This window comes from Opisthocomus hoazin, chromosome 1 (genome assembly GCF_030867145.1).
Source record: "Opisthocomus hoazin isolate bOpiHoa1 chromosome 1, bOpiHoa1.hap1, whole genome shotgun sequence".
Lineage (NCBI taxonomy): Eukaryota > Metazoa > Chordata > Aves > Opisthocomiformes > Opisthocomidae > Opisthocomus > Opisthocomus hoazin.
In genome coordinates, this window is record NC_134414.1 from 34,067,517 (window position 1) to 34,077,036 (window position 9,520).

Below are 9,520 nucleotides of genomic sequence, written 5' to 3' on the forward strand. Positions count from 1 at the left end.
GAAGGACCTTGCACTTGGCCTCATGAGGTGTGCATGGGCCTACTCCTCAAGTGTGTCAAGGTCCCTGCGGATGGCTTCCTTTTCCTCTAGCGAATCAACTGCACTGCTCAGCTTGGCGTCATCTGTAAACTTTCTAAGGGTGCACTCAATCCCACTGTCTATGTCACTGATGAAGATATTAAATATCTCTCCAATTTAGAGGTAAGAATGTTGTAGGGAATCATATCAAAGGACTTACAAAAGTCCACATAGATGACATCGGTAAATCTTCCCTTGTCCACTGACGCAGTCACTCCATTGTACAAAGCCACTAAATTAGTCAGGCACAATTCACCCTTGGTGAAGCCATGTTGGCTCTCTCTAATGACCTGTCTGTCTTCCATGTGTTTTAACATATATTCCAGGAAGACCTGCCCTATGATCTTATCAAGCACAGAGATGAGGTCCCTGCCTTGAAGTTCAGGGGCTTGAGAGATGTGTGAAGAGAGATTACCGTTGAAAAATTCGTAACAAAATTTGTTGACTACCTCAGCCTTCTACATGTTGGTTGTCACTAGTCCTGTCTTATTTATTGGAGGACGAGGGGGTACCACTTGCAAATTTTAAAAAGTCCGTAACTGCATTATTGTTGAATCTGTAAATACGAACTGAGGAATTTCATCATTTTAATGCATAAAAAGCCATCTTGCATTTACGCAATTTTTGTGGCTGTATATGCAAATGTTACGTAATATAATAAAATATCATAAAATATATGTAATATAGTAAATATATGCATATTACATAGCAAATAGTGATACAAAACTGTAAATGCAATATCATGCATTATTTTTGTATCTTTTTGAGTTGCCTGTAAATTACCTGAAACAAAGATACCAAAGAAAACTTGAAAGAATGCAGCAGTGTCGTCTGTCATATATAAAGATCACTTGCATTTTCTTCAGTGACTTCCCTGCAGAATAATGTTAATACAGACACAGAAGTATGACCTCATCATTCTTCGACCTTTTCAAAACAAATGGGTTGTGGGATCACCATGAAAACTGCAACTTCGTAATCTTCTAACATGGTCCAGAAACCATGCCAATCATTTGCACTGAATTGAGGGAATTTTCTGACGTTGTATTTCAATGACTTTGTGCCCAGGGCTGAAAAAATACCTTGTAATTTGTTCTAGATGGCCCAGGCATATACCCACCACTCCTATGGGGTCCTATGGCAATACTACAGAGCCTGCCAGCAAAGCAATGATCGGGAGGAGGAGAAGCATAAACAGACCAATTAACATTTTAAAGCCAAGTGTTCTTCTACATCTGTGTGGGTTTCACCTGCCTAAGCTTCTTCCTTTCTGCAATGAATTGTCTTCTTACTGTTACCTACTTCTTAGGAGTTTTTACCAAGTTTTAGAACTCAACTGAATTTCCCACTTCAATTTCAGGACAGTCTTTTCTGCATCGTAGGACTCTGAGGGAAAAGTGTAGCGTAAATGGTGTGTCTCATGCTCTGCATATTGCTATAGTTGGAGACGTACAATGGCTCTCCTCCATGCCTGGGGAAAAAAAAAACCTCGAAAGCTGTTGTTCAGCACATTGGGTTTTTATATACCAAGCCTAAAAGAGCAGTCACACATGCTAACAGACTATAATACTTGTGACCTTATAAATTAACAAGGTCATCAGATCTATCAGGTTACAGTAAAATCCTCATGCCATTTTTGGCTTCTATAACCCCTCAAGTAGCAACGTAGAAACCAGTGGCTCCAGGTCTGGCACTGTCTTCTGGAACTCCACCAGCGACACTCGCCATCCAGACCCATAGATACTGGAGCACAGATGGTTTAGCTCAGTTACCAGGTCAAAGACGTGCTCAGGATTTGTCTACACAAGGCGCTTTGAGAAAATTAATCAACCAAGTGAAGCAAACCATATTGGATTTAAACTCTGAATAAGTATCTGCACAGGTGCTTAATAATATTTAGTAAATCCGCATTAGAAATGTAGCGAGATTAACTTATGAGTCTCACAGATAGGAGTATCTGATGCCAAGAACTCTGACAGTGGCAGTTTCTTAATAGCAACTCCCTAACATGAGCCATAAAGCCTTCCTTCCTTCTTTCTTCTGAAGATTTTTTCAGGACTAGGAGAGGCTTTATCTAAAACAGCAAACCTTAACTAGGCAACAAGAGGCAGTCATGAAAGAAGTGATGTATCCAGCAGCCAAAAAGCGCATCATTATATAATGGGAGGCATTTGGATACTGTACATTTAAATAGTGCCCTGCTGATACCAAGCTTTCCTAAAATTCAAATCAACAAGGCATTCCCAACGTGGAGATTTTGTCTCTCTTTTCATAACAATAGAGACCAGAAGTGATTCATTATGCACCTGTCACAAAAAGCAAAAATTGCATAACAACATTAGACATCTAAAATACAGATGTCTACCTCTGACCTGTCAGATCATGCTCTACACAAATGGATATTTCTGGGTGCAACTCCTCTCTAAAACAGATTAGATGAAGTATGTACTCAAAGTACCTACTTCTCTCTTCTGACTATAAAGAAGTGTGAAGTGACATGGTGTACACTGTACACCTCTAAAGATAAATTATATTCATGTGTATGAAGTGTTCCCTAACATTTGTTTCATCTTGGCACGCCCTGCTGAGGGTGATCAAGTTAATGACTGTGGGTTTCAAATCTCTGGCTGCATGTTGTATGTCCCCTGTCCTTGTATAGGAAATATTCAGTGCATTTTCATTACATATCTGAATGAAAGTCATATTTTAATGGTATATTTTTCTTCTGATGTGTTCCAGAGATCCAACTATTTTCTCTTTCTTTTGCTACAAATATCATCTGAATGCCACTTGGCTCCAACACCGGTGTCTCAAGACACCATATTCACCTGTAGAAAAGATGGATAGAAGAAGGCTCTAGAGCAGTGTCTCACATCAGATGGCTCTAGCAGCCCCACTGCCCAGACTGTGACACCACATGAACCCTGACAGATATACTTCAGCTTGCAGGCCCCACTTCTCCAGTCAGGTTGGTGACTCCTCTCATAGGTAGTGCCTTCACCTGAGGCCATAGTTTGGCAGCTGCTGCTCCAGGCCTCATAAAGGCTTGAATTAAGTGCATATAGTCTTTTCTGGATAAGACTAGGTGGTGACATACTAATCTAGTTTCCTTCTGCAACAGGATAACAGATGGAAGAAGCAGGAGGTGTCATATCTTGACTGTTTTTGACATTGACACGTATTATTCTTCTACCTCAGACAGAGAAACACTGTTTAGAGGAAACTAGTATAGGATGAGTACAAACTGGCTGTAAACTCATTCACTAGGAGCATTTATCAATGGTTAGTTATTGAAATGGAAAGATGTATAGGGTAGGATTACCCAGGAATCTGTGCTAAATTGGGGACTTCTCAATATTTCCATTAACAACCTGAATGAGGGAAGATAAAACACGCTTATTCGCTACTGCAGATAATCCCATGCTAATAGAGGCTGCCAGCTCACTGGAAGATAGGGCTGAAATTCAGATTATCTTGACAAACTGGAGAAACAGTCTTAAACAAGGTGGCAAAACAGTAAGGACATATGCAAAGTCCTGCACTTTCACGCTGCACAAATAAGGCCAGGCAAGTATTGGTAAGACTGCAGCCCCGTAGAACGGAGCTAGGGGAGCACAGCCAGGATACAATCAACTGCATGCTGCAAATGAAAAAAAAAAAAAAAAGCAAACCCCATAGCAGGATACATCAAGAGTAAGACAGCCTTTAGGAGACTTGAGCTGTCTGCTCCCTCAGCAACGGCAAAGTCTTAGGTGGAATACTGAGTCTAGTCTGAGATATGGTAAAAGAGAAATCAGACTGAGTTCAGAAAAGAGAAATAAGAATAGTCAGAGGTCAAAAAAAAATATGAACCCTATGAAAAAAAAAAGCAAAAGGACAGGCATAGTTTAGTCTACAGATGGCTATGGAAAACATGGCAAGAAAAGACTTCCAATATGAAGGATGGTTAAACACTGGCATAGACTGCATGAAGGGTGTGTGAAACCTCCATCCCTGGATGTCGTTAGGAACAAGCTAGACAAAGGGAAAAGTCAGAGCAATAGCGGGTCATCCGGGCACAGGGGGAGGTTCAATGATCTCTGAGGTCCCTTCTAACACTGTTTTCTAAGATACAGTCATTCTGCATCTTCTAAACTCTTTGTTGTGAGTAGCTGTGTTTAGAGGAACTGTGCAAAGACCAGCATTTCTCATTCAGCATCCTCAGAGCTGAATGGACCTGAGCTTTTTACTTGTTATAAATTCAGTCAGTCCGCTAGTTCTCGGAGTTCACTGCATTAAAGCTAAGGCAGTTAGACAGCCTGCTTTTATAATGCTTTCATTGAATAAATTTGCAAAGCTGCTACCTAGAGTCTACATTATTGCTCAGCACCACTTTGTTAATTTGGAATCCAGATCTGGGGACTGATTTAGGAAAACAGTTCAGCTAATCCCTGGTGAATAGAAATCCTCAGCCTCAGATTGTACGGCTCACCAGATTCCCACACGTGCAAATGCAGCAGCTGCCTTGCGAAGGGAAGTTAAAATATCAAGTACAAAATTCAGGAGGTTTTCACATGACAAGCTTATGTTCATTCCTCAGAGATCCTCCAAAAGGAAGGAGCAGAAGCACTCACAAACTTTCCCAGTAGACAACTTTTGCAGTAAGGTGGCAAGTACACATATGTATTCTAGAAAGCTCTTTGAGGGCAGCAGTTCTGGCAGGAGAATGTTCAGGGTTACTGTTAAAATAACTAATTCTGCTAATTAGCCCTGTCTCATTTCTTTAATCAGCCAATACAATTAGCGTGCATACCCACGTGATAACAACAACCTACATATTTTAAACTATTTCCACGCAATTGCCTCATGCATGACAAAATGCATTCAGGCAGAGCACTACGCATTGTAACCCCCCAGTGAGAGCTTGAGGAAGAACTTCTTCCCTCTGAGGGTGACGGAGCCCTGGAACAGGCTGCCCAGGGAGGTTGTGGAGTCTCCTTCTCTGGAGATATTCAAGACCCGCCTGGACGAGGTCCTATGCAGCCTGCTGTAGGTGACCCTGCTTCAGCAGGGGGGTTGGACTAGATGGCCCACAGAGGTCCCTTCCAACCCCTACCGTTCTGTGATTCTGTGATTCATGCCTCCCTCTTCTCATTCTTGCTGTGCCCTCCCACCCCACTTTTTTCCACCTTCCCCCTCCCATACTTTCTTCCACTGTTTCTGAGATTTCTTCTTTTTCTTTCCAAATGAAGTTGTACAGGATTAACCTTGGAGGCTCCAAGTACCTTTACAACAGACTGATGCATCTCTCCTGTTCTCAGGAGCCAACAGATTTACTTCTACAGTACTCTCACCTCCTGCCAATAACAAAACGGAGCTCAGTTCTCTAACAGTGCAGTGCAGGACACTAGACCAGAACAGCTGAAATCCCTTCATTAGAAGCAGGGTATTCTTTTCCAGGGCTACTTTCTAGTAGATTTACAGATGCAGTGAAAGATCTTTGATACAATGCCTAAGAAAAAATGAGGCTCAAAATCTAAAGCGTCTCAGATCCTCACCTCCTGCTACCCAACAAGAAATATTTAAACAGGAGTCAGACATGTAAGGATCCCAGATGACATCTGGGGATCCAGGCCTACGGTCCCACCTGAGCTACCCAAGCACCAAGTAATTCAAGATGCTCTCAGATGGATGAGAGTCCCCTGTGGAAAACTCTGCCGAAGTTTCTAAACTGAACATACCTCTGGGCAGTGAACTAGGTGTTGCTGGTCTGTTTCCTGACATCTGCGTAAGAGGTGGCCGAAGTCACGTGTTATGTGTGGAAAGCAAGGTCTGTACAAAGGTGTGCTGATTGTGTTAACTTAGTCACAGTTTTTGTAGTGTCACACGCCGTTGAGGCACTCACTCGAGCTGCAACAAAAGGCAAGCTGCATTTACTAAAATAAGGTAACTCTTCTATGATGAGCAATACTTTCTGAATATCATTTTACACTAACATGCTAATAACTAACAGGACTTCCTTTTCCTATAACATTTTATAATTTTTATCTGTCTTGCTCACATCCTTAGGCCATCGTGGCAATGACATGACTACCACATTTTAAAATCATGCTATAGCTCTCCATTATCACTGTAAGTCTGTATACAGAATTGCTATAATGAGCTAGATGGTTTCTGGACTCCTCAAAAATGATCTCACCCAAGTAAGCTTGCAAGCCAAATAGGTAACATACAAACAAGAACAGTGTGTAACAGCTGATAAAAAAAAATTAATTAAAAAATACCTATAAAAGTGAAGAAATGCTAATCCTGAGGATGCATTCATCACCTTCAGAGCTTTTCTCCAACACCCTTTTGTTGCTTTGTTGGGAAGAATGACTGTAATATAAGGAAAAAGAGACATAACTGGTACAGTACTTGTAATCTATACGCTAACATATCCCGACTTCAGGGACCTAGCCTCTAAGGTAGGATACAAAGTGCCAAGCCAAGTGCTTCAATTTGCTGTGAAACCTGAGAAAATCCAGATTCTCAGAAGACTGACAAAGACGTAGTTGCACGTGAAGTCACGCGGAGGTGGGTGATACAACAGGCCAGTCATGTGAAGCTTCTGACATCTCGTTTCTCTCTAGAGTTTGCGTGACTTGAAGCAACAACTCCAAATCAGCTGGAACCTAGGATCCTCCTTAAGCACTGCTGGGCATTGCTGTTCTGAGCAAGCACTTCAGCGGGAGCAGTACCATTACCTTCACACACTGCAAATCCCCCCGGCCACAAACACAGGCATTTCACCACCCAGACTTCTCTCCTTTCTATCTACGCAGATGTACATTATAGATATTGAACAAAGTTTCTCCACACATTAGTCCTTTAGTGCATTAATCATTTTGGTTACTCTACCTTCAATTCCCTCTAGAGCACTTATTAATTTATGACTGAGAATTAATATCAATTAATCCATTAAAATGAGGAAATATACATTCAGATGTGTGCAGAGAAACATTTTCTTTCTTTATTTACTCTTAATTTGCATGTTGATGAGTCAAATCCCCACTGTTACATTGCCAAGTCAAATAAAATTTCACTGGCGATTAAAGTTGTCCCGTGGGATTGTACAAAACACGCGTCTTTAACGAACTTGGTCCGCTAAATGCAAATGGCCAAAAAAGAACTGTATTTTATATCTCTCAGCAAAAGTAACAAAGAAAACACCTTTTCAGAGCCACCGGCATTTCAGAGCGCAAATAATTTTCAGTTTCAACAGATGAGTATTGATATCTCTGATATAAATCTATATATAACTTTACATAATAAGTCTAAATTGTTCTCCTGGAGCCGCTGTCCCACACTGACAGACACCTCAAGTCCTCCAGCAGCTTTCAGCTTGCTTGTGAGCTCTAAAAGGCCACAGCTGAGATGCAAACACAAGTCTACTTTTAAATAACAATTTAAAAAGAAAGTTTATAGCTGGGTTTTTTTTTATTATTTTATTTTTTCTTTTGCCCTTTAGTTTCTAGCTAAGGGGCCCGATTCTGCGACCACAAAGGAACGGGCAGGACGAGGTCTGCTAGCAGGAGCATTTTGGGTCGTCACGGGGCGGGGCGGGGGGGTTGGAGGACACCACACACACACACACACGACAAAAACCGAGAAAGCACAGGGTGCACCAGGTGCAGCTGTGCAGCAGCCAGAAGGGGACACTCCCCCGTCCCGTCCCTGACTCCCCCCGACTCGCCTCGGCTGCCCCCTCCTCCCGGCGCTGCCCTCTCCCAGCCTGCCCAGCGCTGCCCCAGCAATCCCAGCACCGTCCCAGTACTGTCCCTGGATGCCCCAGCACCACCCTACCTGTACCAGAACGGTCCCGGCATGATCCCAGACTGTCCCAGCACCATACTAGCTCTCCCAGCTTTATCCCAGCGCCGTCCCAGACTCTGCCAGGACAGTCCCAGCACCATCCCAGGACGTCCCAGCACTGTCCTAACAGTCCCAGCCTGCCCCAGCTTTGTCCCAGCACAGTCCCTGGATGTCCCAGCACTATTCTAACTGTTCCAGGACAGTCCCAACCTGTCCCAACTGTCCCAGCATTGTCCCAGCACGGTCCCAGCACTGCCCCAACTGTCCCAGCACTGCCCGAGCGCAGTCACAGACTGTCCCAGCGCTGTCCCAGACTTTCCCAGTGGAGTCGTAGGCTGTCCCAGCGTAGTACCAGCACCGTCCCAGCACTGCCATAGCTCTTCCTTGGGTACCCATCTTCCTCCCCCGTGTCCCCCGCGTTGCTCTTAGGCACGAAACGGAGGGACTCGACGAGGTCACCTCTCCCCCGGCGTCAGTCCCACGGCCACGGGAGGGGCTAATCGCGCCCCGCGACAGAGGCACGGGCGGGAGAAGGAGCGGGGGGGCTCTGCCGATGGGACCCACGAGTGGCTCTGCAGCCCGGCCGCGGTGCGTGAGAGGCACCGCCCGCAGCGAAACGCCAGCGACCCTTTGCCCCAGGGCAGCCCCAGCAGGGACAAACCCTCAGCTCGGGGTGTCACGTCGGCAAAAAACTGGCCGAACGCAAATTCATTTCGCGTTTTCCTTGAAAGAAAAAAAAAAAAAAACAGCAGCCGAACCCGGGAGATAAACGACTTGTCTGGTGGTAAGTACTGACCCGCAGCAGCGGCCGGGGACGAATCGCCGCACTGCCAGCGCCTCAGCTGCAGCCTTCGGAGGCGAGCGGGGAGGAAAGCGGCGGTCTCCGCGCTGCCGCAACCACCTGCGCGCCCACCGGTTTGCCTGGCTCGGAGGTCTGCGAGGAGAACGTAAGGGGCTGGTGCAGAGAAACAATAATAATAATAATAATCGTAAGAATAATAATAATAACAATAATAACAATAATAACAACAATAACAATAACAATAACAATAACAATAACAATAACAATAACAATAACAATAACAATAACAATAACAATAACAATAATAAACCACCGACCCAGCTGCGAAGCACCGAGGATTCGGCAGCGGTTGCCCCCCGCAGAACGGTCCGTCCCGGCGGGGGCCCGCAGCGCAGGCGGCAGCGGGCGGGGGGCAGCCCCCGCCGGTCCCCGGTCCCTCTGCCCGGCTCCGAGCGGCCGAGGGGGCGCGGGGGGAGCGGGGAAGCCCGCGCACCGGCGGCGGGGAGAGCCCGGGGCCCCGACGGGAAAGCGGCGGGGGGAGGGGGGGGAGGGAAGAGGGGGGGTAAAGTGTCCAGGGGTGATCGGAAAGGCTGAAATTCCCCCAAACCCGCCCGTTTTGGTTTCAGAGGAGCGGGATGGAAACGACCGCCACCAACCACCAGGTCCTGAAAGTTTTTCCTGACTTTTCGGGGAGTCAGCAGTTACTTTTCCAGCTGGTGTCATTCTCGCTCTCAGTCTCTTTACGTGTTTCCAGCACACCGGGAAGCTTCCACCCGAGCAAGGCGAACATTTGACAGCAACTGCCCA